The following is a 10,529-nucleotide window of genomic DNA, read 5'->3' on the forward strand; positions in this document are numbered from 1 at the left end:
AGGGGTGTCAGACTTACTTGCTTGCTTACCCATTTTGATGTTCAATTATATTAAGTTTTTACTAAAGAAAACACACAACAAAAGGCAGAAAAAAAACATACAACACAGAACAAGACACAAGAAAACAAGAACCATGCACCAAAACCATGTGTTACTAAAGAAAACACACAACAAAAGGCAGAAAAAAACATACAACACAGAACAAGACACAAGAAAACAAGAACCATGCGCCAAAACCGATGAGCAGGGCAATGTCTTGATAATGCTCCAGGACAGGAGTGGATTGTACCCTGTCAACTACCTCACTGTCCTTCCAGAGGAATTCCTTACTGAACAAGTACCAGAGGACAGATCATTTGTGTGCCTCACCAGGAAACCTCTCTGTCTTCAGAGATCTCCCTTAAGTGAATACCAGATGTTATAAGAGTGCCACTTACCTATGGAGGCCTCCTCCAGCAAATGCTAGCTATTGTTTTAGTGCAGCAGTTACCTCCAGCAATCCGAGAAACTGAAGGCACACCCTGGGGCCTTGGGACATCCCAAGTCACGCACCCACGTAGTGAGGCTCTCCAGTCTGAAGTCCCGGAATGAAGGTCTGGCTTCAGAATTTTCTCAGTCAGGTCTCTCTAGGGACCCCAAATGTTAAATCACAATACAAAGAAAAGACTACTGACTCCAATTAAAATCAAATTAAAACAAGCTTGTATTTCCGACCAGCCGGGGCTGTCTCTCTTGAAACCTGTGGGAACAGAAGACAGCCCCACAGCTCTCTATGAGCGCAGCTTTGTAGCACAGAAAGTTGCAAAAAGGGGGGGGGTGTCTTGAGAACTTACAGATAATGGGGATTTTGACAAGCATAACACAAAGGCTGGTTAATAGTCTAAATGGATCAGCACTTAAGGAGTAAACTTAGATCCCAACATCAGAATTTATGAGGTGTCATTAGAGCATCAGAGAGGGTCATTATCTGGCCAGGGAAAGCCAGGCATAGGTGAGTTCAAGGCATGGGCAGGCATTCCAGACAAGTTTAGAAATTGCAGTATTTTATAGTAAAGCCTTTCATGCCTTTGTGGTGAGATGGCTCCCAGTATTAGCTGGGTTTATCAGTATCACTCTAAAATCAATGTTTATTCAATATTTTATTTTTTAAAAATATTTATACTAAGTTATAGACTCTGTATCTCATTATTGAAATCCATGTTTTTTTAAATTTGTTATTTGTCCTTTCTATTGATTTTTGACTCATGATTTTGCTCTTGTATTTATTAATCTTCTCATTGTAAACTTCTATTTTTAAAATTAGTTCAATGGATATTTGAAGGAACTGTGGCTTTCTCCAGACAAGATTTGTATGTAAGATTTCATCAGAAGCTAGGGGTCAACAATCTTAGAACCATTTTATAATTGTTTAACTACTTGTAGCTTATGTGGGATTCTCATATCAGCTTCTCAATGTTGGAAGTCTAAAGACTAAGAACCCGGATATTGGTCATGCTAATACTGTCAGTTACCTTTAGTGTTACACTTTTTTAGTGACCCTTGAGCCTTCATACCAACTCACAATGAATCCTAGGCTTCTGTTTTTTCTTGTTGCCTATGTGTAACTAATAAGTTGATAATCAGTACAAAATGAACCTGCTTCACAGCTATATTTCTAATGATTCTCTACTTAAATATTTAAAAGATTATGCAATCTGAATTAAATAACTCAGTTGTTCATTATTTAAGAAGATATTTTCTAATAAAAGTATTGTGGAAATGTCTCCTCCTTAGAATTTCTATGAACTATATTTTCATGGAGGAATGTAAGATCAATTATAATTTACCAAATATTTTGTCTCTATCATAGATGTAAATTAAATAACTATGGTAATTTAATAAATCATACTATTTTTTCTTAAGAATTTTAAAAATGCATGAATCATACAAAATTAAGTTTTAATTTCATTTAAAAATTATGTAAGTAAATAAGCAGTGTCTATCTTATTTTATTTATCAAAAATTTGCTCTGAGCAAAGATTTCCAGAGAAAAGTATAAATAAGAATATCATTAATGAATCAAAACAATTTTTTTGTGTTAAAAAAGAGATCCTATGGAGTTTCTATCATTTCTTTTATAAAATATAAATATATTTCATCAGATGAAGGGTAGCATGAGAAGCTTCCTGAGAAAGGGGCATTATTTGGAGTTTAAATCATATAAATAGAATTCAAATTTCTATATTACAGTTACTCCTTGACTTTATGTTTGAGAGAATTTCATCCCCTTAGGAGAAGAGATACAACACAATTTCTTGTGCTTTCCTAAGAAGGTAAATCCATTTTCTTCTTACAACCTCAAATTCTTTTTTATGTTTTAAAAAGAATGCTCATAAAATATTTTGAGTGAATGCTCAATAATGAAATAATGATGGGCTTTCTTCCTTGGATATCATCAGTAAATGCATGCATGCTGATGGTAGTGGGATAGCTAGCAGACAGAGGAAATGAGCAAAGGAATATCTTTTGCAAAGAAGTAGATCATCTCATGCCATAACCTTTGCAACATCACTTATACTTCATTTTATTTGTGACAGAAATACTCTATACAGTTCCCCTTTTCAGAATTCCAATAACTAGAGTTCATTAATCTAAATTGATACTTGTGCTGTGCTGAGTCAAATGGTAGGAACAAAAATGCATTAAAAAAAGCAAGAGGTCAGCAACAAATATACAAGAGAGGGAGAAAGCTTTTATAATGATTCATAATAGCAATAGAATATTTTATTTTTAAGCCACATTCTTGAGATATCATATATCATAAAATTTATCTATTTTAATTGTACACTTTCAGAGTTGTGAAAACAAAATAATAATCTAATTTTGAACATTTTTATCATCTCCAAAAGTAATGTCATGTCCATTGGCATGTTCCCTCCACTGGCCTTAAGTTAATCTCTACTCAGCTTTCATCTCTAAGATTTGCCTATGCTAGAATTTTATATAAATTTAATCATGTTATCCTTTATGAATGGCTTTTATTACTTAATATGTCTTGAGGAACACTTACGTTACAGAATTCATCACTACTTATTTCATTATACCATTGAACAGTATACTACATTTTATTTTCCATTTATCTGTTGTCATCTATTTCCATTTTATGCTGTTATTGATAATGCTGCTATGAACATTCATGAACAAAACTGTATATAGGAATATGTTTTAATTTCTCTTGGGTAAATAACCAGGAGTGAATTTCTGGATTTGTACCTCACATTTTAAGAAACTGCACTTATTTTTCAAAGTGGTTTTATCATTTCATGTTCATCCCAGCAATGATAGTAGAAAATTTGAAGTAGCTCCTCATTATTGTTAGTACTTGTTATTGTCTACTTTTTAAAAATATCCCACCTAGTGGGTATTATTTGAAGTTCCAAATTTTTAATTTTGGTGAAATCCAATTTTCAATTTTTTTAATGATTAGAATGTTAATGTCTTATTTAACAAACTTGTCTAACCCAAGTATATGAATACTTAGTTTTATATTTTTATAAGAGTTTTCTAGTTTTATCTCTTGCATTTTGGTTTATGATTCATTTGAGTTAAATTTTATGTATGAGGAGACACAGGGATTTAATTTAATTCTTTGGATTTGGTAATCAGTTGTTCTAATACATATGTTACAAATAGTAATTCATGCACCTTCATTGTAAATTTAAATAGCATTTATAATTTTTTTGTGATTTTTACTGCAATTATAATAAAACAAAACATGCATCTTAGAAATATCTAGGGTTTTTTTGGGGGGGCATATGGACCATATGGGTTATTTACTTAATAAAATGGGTTTTATTCTTTCTGCTTAGAAATATAATACTTTACAGTTTTTTAGACTACCATTATATTTTGGAATTAATATAACTAGATTATTTTAGCACATAAACAATTCACAGAAAATTCAACCTTGATGCTCAATCTAGCTTTGGACTGCTACAAGGAGAGCATATCATTTTTGACAATTCTCTTTCTGGTAGCCAAAACCAAATGAGGGAATACTATCTAAGTTATTTTAAACAGAAAATTTCAAGGTTTCAGCACATACTTTTTTTTTTTTTTAACCCAAGAGCTATTTGTTGGAAAGAGCAGAGAAGAGTGTAGGCCTCTAGGTATAGGATGGAACAAAACAAGCTGTTTCTCTTGCTCAGCATATACACTTGTTGCCCCACTTGGCCAATTTGTTATTGACGGGCATCTTGAAAAAGCGGTCAGACTGCAAGTAGGCAGCTATTTTCTCCAAGGCCTCAAAGCGGCACATGAAAGCCTTCAGATTTGGGAACTCATCCAGGCACTTAGGCTCCAACATAGGGTTCTGGTCTAAGACATCATAGGTGAGAAAATCCACAAAGGTAAGCTTTTCCCCTGCAAACCATGAGTATTTCCCCAGGAACAAGTAGAATAGTTTCAGTTGTCCAGGTAGCTGTTCCAAGTACTGAGGCTTCATTTTTTCATGATCAGAGTTGTAGCAGAGGCGACCCAGTTGCATGCGGAAATCCATTATTTGATTCTCCATGATGTCTACTTGAATCTTTTCTTCTTCGGTGTCACCACACATGTTGTGCTTGCGAGAGATGTAGCGGAAGATGGCATTACTCTGGGTGATCTTGTTGTTCCCATCCATGAGATAGGGAAGATTAGGAAAGCCCAGGTCTAGCTTGAACTTCACGTCCAGCCATTGGCTTCTATCATAGTCAGGAGCTTCCCAACGAATGTACCGTTTCTCCTCATAGGATGTATCCGTGAACTCCAGAAGCAGGCGGATCGCATGCGCCAGACCGCGAATATCCCAATAACCCAGCACCATAGACGACGAGGACGACATGGTGAAGCAACTTGCGGGCTTTTGAAGACTGGCCTCAGCACATACTTTTAGAAAAATTTAGACTAAGAGTAGCTAATTATTTCATCCAAGAGTGTAGCTAGTTATTTCATCTAAGAGCAGCCTCTTACAACTTCTCCATATGAGTATGTACACTCCAGGGCCCTATGTAAAAATATCAGAAAAGGCTGTTTAAACTGTCAGCCAAGGTATCTTTCCAGATAATGTTGTCTTTAGAAAAAAGTAAATTTTTCTAATTATGGATTTAGATTTCTTTTTGAGAAAGAGAGAGAGAGAGAGAGAGAGAGAGAGAGAGAGAGAGAGAGAGAGAGAGAAACACACTCACCTATACATATATTTTGATATTAAGCTTTTTGAGTTCTTTGAATATTCTGAAAATTAATGCATTATCTGAAGTGTATTTAATACCATCCCACTTACTGATTTTTAAAATTTTACTTCTAGTGCTTTAGGAGTCTTGTTAAGGAAGAATGTTTCTACACTGACATGTTTGAATGTTGGGCCTATATTTTCTTCAAGTAGGTGGAGGGCTTCTGGTCTAATATGCATGTCTTTGATACACTTTGATTTGAATTTTGTAGAGGAAGAGAAATAGGAACTAAACTGTCTTCTACTAAAAGTGGATTTCCAGTTTGAAAATACTTTTTTCAAACTGGAAATCCATTTGTTGAAAATACTTTTTTTCCAATATATGTTCTTGGTGCCTTTGTGTAGCATGAGATAACTGAATTCATATGGGTTTTTCTCTGTGTCTTCTATTCCATTGATCTTCATGTCTGTTTTGATGTTAATAATATGCTGTTTGTTATTGTAGCTTTGTGATATAATTTAAGGCCTGGCATTATGATGCCTTCTGCTTTACTTTTCTCACTAAGAATTGCTTTGACCATTCGGGGTAGCCTCTTATTTTTCCAAATTACTAATTATTTAGTGACTAATTATTGTATTTCTATGAAGAACATCAGAATTAATAAGAATTGCATTAAATCTGTATAATACTCTTGATAGTATGGCCATTTTGACAATATTAAGTCTGCCTATCCAAGAACAAGGGAGATATTTCAATTTTCTAGAGTCTTCCAAAATTTCTTTCATTAGTGTTCTATAGTTTTCATTGTAGTGACCTTTCACCTAATTTGTTAGATGGATTCCCAAGTAGCTTATTTATTTTATTTTTTTGAGGCTATTGTAAATAGGACAGTTTACCTAATTTCTTTTTAAGCTATTTTGTCATTGATGTTTGGAAACACAATTTATTTATGGGCATAAATTTTATATCCCATCACTTTGCTTAATTCATTTATGAGTTCTAAGAAGCTTTCCAGTGAAGTTTTTTTTTTTCTTTTTTGGATTTTGAAATACAGGATCATGTCATTAACATTTTTTCCTACTATCCCTAGGTTTTCTAGTGTTTTAAACATGAATGGATGCTACATTTTATCCAATCCTTTTTTGCACATATTGAGATAATCAAATGATTCTTGTTTTTAAGTCTATTTTTGTGATGAATTATATTTATTGATTTCTGTAGTTTGAATCAGACATACATTCTTGGAATAAAATCCAGTCGGTCATTGAGAACTCTTTTAAATGTATTTTCATATGTAATATCCATTATTTTATTAAGAATTTTTGCATCTCTGTTCATCCAATATATTAGTCTGAAGTTTTTAGGCCTTGATGTGCCTTTGATAATCAGGGTGATACTAGCTTCATAGAATGAACTTGGTAGGATTCCCTCCTTATCTATTTTCTGGAATACTTTGAGGATGATGATGTTAGTTCTCTTTGAAGGTCTTGTAGAACTTTGCTGCAAATTTTTCCAATCATTTGTTGGTAGGCTTTTGATAGCATCTTCAATTTCATGACTTGAAGTTGATCTGTTTAAATTTTCTACATCCTCCTGGTTCAATTTGGGTGAATCATATCTCTCTAGAAATTTGTCAGTGTATTCAAGATTTTCAAGTTTAATACAGTATTAAATTTCAAAATAGTTTCTCTGATTTTCTTCTACATTTCAGTAATGTCCTTGGTTACATTTCCTTTTCCTCATAGATTTTAATAATTTAAGTGTTTTCCATCTTTCTTTTGGTTAGTGTGGCTAAGAGTTTTATATATTTTATTTATTTGTTTTCAAAGAACAAACTTTGTTACATTAATTTTTTTGAAAAATTTTGTTATTGTTTCAAATTCATTAATTTCAGCTTTAATTTTAAATATTTCCTATGTTCTATTGTTTTGTTGTTGATTTGTTCTTCTCTAAGTCCTTAAGATTTAATGTTAGATTATTTATTTGCTGACTTTCTATTCTTTTAGTGAATGAGTTGAATGTTATGAACTTTCTGTAGAACCACCTTCATAGTGTCCCAGAGACTTTGATATGTTGTATTATTATTCTCATTTACCTCTATGTATCATTATTTCTTCTACCATCCAGTCATCATTCAGTAGTATATTATTTAGTCTTCAGGTGTTAGAGTAGCTTCATTTTTATTTTGATCATTGATTTCTAACCTCATTCCATTATGTTTTGATAGAATGCATATAATGCATTCTAAAAGTTGCTTTGTGGCCTAAGATATGGTCTATTTTAGAAAACTTATGCTGCTGAGAAGAATGCATATTTAGTCATTGATAGAGAAAATATTCTATATATGTGTGCTGTCTAAATTATTAATTGTATTTTAGATATACACCTTGTTTATTTAATTTTTGTTTGGAAGATCTATTCAGTGATGCAAGTGGTGTGTTAAAATCATCCAGTATTATTTTGTTGTGGTCTGTTTTTTACTTGATATAAGTTTTATGTAAGTAGATGTTCCTTTGGTTAGAGTTTAAATATTAATGTTGTTATTTTGGATTTTTATATAGTTCCCTTAAGCAGTATAAAATGATCATCTTTGCATCTTTAATTAACTTTGTCTTCAAGTCCATTTTTTCTGATATGACCATAGAAACCCTTGCTTGTTTATGAGAGCTGTGTAATATGTTTTTTTCCCATGCTTTCTCCTTCAGTCTGTGGATGCCTTTGCCTTTGAGGTATGTCTCCTGAAGATAGCAGTTTGGGGGTCTTCTTTTAATACAATTTGCCATCCTAAGTCTTTTGATTGTTGAATTTAGGCCTTTTAAAATCAATGTTATTTTTGAATAATGATTTTTATTCCCTATCATTTTGATTTATCTCTAGCTTTTAATTTTTATTAGTTTCCCCTTTTTATTGACTATTTTCCTAATGTAGTTCCACTTTTTTTGCTTTGAATTTTATTTTTCATTTCTTCTTTATGAAATATTTTATTGTGCATGTACAGGCTTTCTAGTTGGGAATTCTTTTAACTTTTGTTTATCATGGAAGGTTTTCATTCATCATCAATTCTGAAGCTTAAATGTGCTGTGTATAGTTTTTTTAGTTGTCATCTATTTTCTTTGAGAGCTTGGTATATATTATTGCAAGACCTCCTAGCTTTGAGGGTGGGTTGAGAGATTAGCAGATTCAGATTAGTTTCCTTTTAAATATTACCTTTTGTTTTTCTCTGATGGCCTTTAAAATTATTTCCTTATTCTATATGTTAAGACATTTTCATAATAATTTGCCTGGGTGTGCGTATGTTGTAATTTTACATATTTGGAGTTCCCTATACTGCCTATATTTGATTTTTACATTTTATTGTTAAGGTTTGGAAAATTTCTTATATTTCACTGAAAAGTATGTGCATTCCTTTATTTTGTATCTACAAGGCTTCATCTAGCCTGATAAATCTTAAATTTGGCCTTTTTCCTTTAGCCCATATTTCTTGAAAGTTCTGTTCATAGTCTCTTAACATCTCTTCTCCATAATCAACTTTATTTACAAGATTATATATTTTTTGTCTCTGCTTTCATTCCTTACATCATTTACCTCTTATATCAGTTTAACTATGAACTTTCTAAATTCCTTCTCTTACATTTCATCCACTGTAGTGTCAATGGATTCTGTTATTCATTATTTTGGTATGTTTGGGATGGTTTGTTTTCTTGCTTTTTCATATTGTTTGTGTGTCTACCCAATTATCAGTATGCCTCAAGGTGTCAGAGCTTCTACACTATGAACTTATAGTGTTCATGAAGTTTTGTAGCAACTCATGGGTTGAGGGAGACAAATAATAACAATTGTCAATGTAAACAATATACAATATTGTGGAAAAGAACCAGCCCGTGGTGTGGATGACAGCCATGGAATGGAATTGCTGAGAAACCTCCCCATGTGATCGAATAGGAACACCTGTTTGCTCTAGAACAGGCCATTGGAAACATCTTGTGGTGACCCTTCCTGACATCCCTGACTGCTTGGCAGGATCCCTTACTTTCCCATACTAAGGTTAGTTTTGATCTTTGTGATGATTAGCTTCAAGACATTGTACTGCTGGCTTATACAATTATGATTGGTAGACATGCCCTATATAAACTGTAGCTCTTTCTCAATAAACAATCTCAGTGCCACCAAGCCTGACTCCTGGAGTCTGTTCATGTGTGATGACTTTGTTGCTTCACCTCCCCATGGGACCCAACCCAACACCTTACCCCAATATCTTGTGCCCAAAGTGGGGCACCCCTGGAACAACTTCTTTTGTGGCAACAAAGGCTAGGTGAGTTCCCCTGATCAGCTTATGTCTGAGCCCAGTGAGTGCTTAGACCTCTTTGCCCACTTTTGCTTTCAGGGGTGGGGGTGGGACAAAAGTTGGTGGTTTTGGTTTGTTGCCTTCTTGTTAGGATTTGTTAGGGAGGAACATAACCTCCCCCCAACCCCTGCTTCCTGGTTAGCCACAAAGTAGGAGCTCCTTGGTTCATCCAGAAGGCACAAATAAGGGTTTGGTCTCCCAGTGCCTGAACCAAGAAGAAGATCCTGGCTTACAGCCACCCTTCACTTCTGAGACACAGTGATGGATATATGGCCCTGGAGTGACAGCCAGGGAAGTCTCCCTCCCTAATAGCACATTTCAACCTGATGCATTTTTTGCATATCCCCTGTTCCTTCCACCTACTCCCTCAACATCAGTGGCCCCGATTCTAGGACTTTTCCTCCTTTTGAGTGCCATAGTGGCCATTCTTCTTTGGTTCTTTGAGCTCAGGATCCTTCCACTTTAAGGACCATTTCCATTATGGGCAACATTCCTCCTTCTCAGAGATAGCCACAAATTAAAGCTCTTCAGGTGCTTGTTTGTAGCTGCAATCTCAAAATTAAAGACCCTGATATCTTTGACTTCTGGGACAATGTAGTTTGCTTGGCACCCTTGATGTCCACTGATACACTCTGAGACAAAGAGCTCTGGCATGGTGTCCTTGTGTTGGCTTGGAAGAGGAAAATTCAAGAAGGCCAGACCTACACCCATCTCTTCTTTCTGGTACATAACAACATCATAGAATATTTGGGAGGAACCACAGAGGACAATGATATCAGCCAGCACAATGTCCTTGTAGCTAAAAGGCCTTACCTCAGACATGAGGATTCCTATGCCACTGCCAGCCTCCTCCTCATGAAAGAAAATGCACCCTTAGGAGCCTTCACCAACAATTCTTCTGAGGCACAAGCACCTGCCCACCCAAATAAGGGGGCCCCTCCCCATACCCAGCCCACAACTGCAGGATCAGCCTCTTGCAAGCAGCCACCCACAGA

The 10,529-nt window shown here is 34.6% G+C and overlaps 1 pseudogene; it reads right to left on the reverse strand.

Moving 5' to 3' along the window:
• Window positions 1–4,083: 4,083 nt before the first annotated feature.
• On the reverse strand, window positions 4,084–4,873 carry LOC144370166 (glutathione S-transferase Mu 5 pseudogene; annotated as a pseudogene).
• Between the last annotated feature and the right edge of the window lie 5,656 nt (window positions 4,874–10,529).

The sequence above is a fragment of the Ictidomys tridecemlineatus genome, chromosome 13 (assembly GCF_052094955.1).
Source record: "Ictidomys tridecemlineatus isolate mIctTri1 chromosome 13, mIctTri1.hap1, whole genome shotgun sequence".
Classification (NCBI taxonomy): domain Eukaryota; kingdom Metazoa; phylum Chordata; class Mammalia; order Rodentia; family Sciuridae; genus Ictidomys; species Ictidomys tridecemlineatus.